The sequence below is a fragment of the Calidris pugnax genome, unplaced genomic scaffold, assembly GCF_001431845.1.
Source record: "Calidris pugnax isolate Ruff unplaced genomic scaffold, ASM143184v1 scaffold748, whole genome shotgun sequence".
NCBI lineage: Eukaryota > Metazoa > Chordata > Aves > Charadriiformes > Scolopacidae > Calidris > Calidris pugnax.
The window spans coordinates 17,928-18,395 of NW_015091421.1; positions in this window are offsets into that span (position 1 = coordinate 17,928).

Here is a 468-nt window from a genome sequence, read left to right on the forward strand (position 1 = left end):
CGGGCGCCATCTTGGCCGCTGGGCGGCGCCATCTTCAGCGTGGCGGGAGTTTCCCGGGACGGGGCGTGACGTCTGTGGAGTGACGTCACGAAGCGCTAGGTGGCTTCACGTCTCGGTGTAGCGGCAGGTCGGCTCCCCCCCCGTCCACGTGTGCTATGACATCATCGGACTATATTACGTCACAGCTCCATATTAGAGCAAAATTCCTCATCCTCTGTGTGGCGTCGTGTTGTGTCGTGTGTGTGTGTCCCCCCGCCCCGTGTCGGGGTTCCAACGGTCTCCCCAGTGCTATTATGGGATAGCGGCCGTTGCTCCCCACGTGTTCCGCAGGTGAAAGAGGGGGGGACTGGCCCTTTAAGAGCGCCCATCCCCACGTGACCGCGGTGACGCAACCCGCGCCGGTCGGGCAGGCGCGCGCGGGAGGGGAGGGGGGGGGGGCGTCTCCCTCCGAACGCGTGGTCGCTCCCC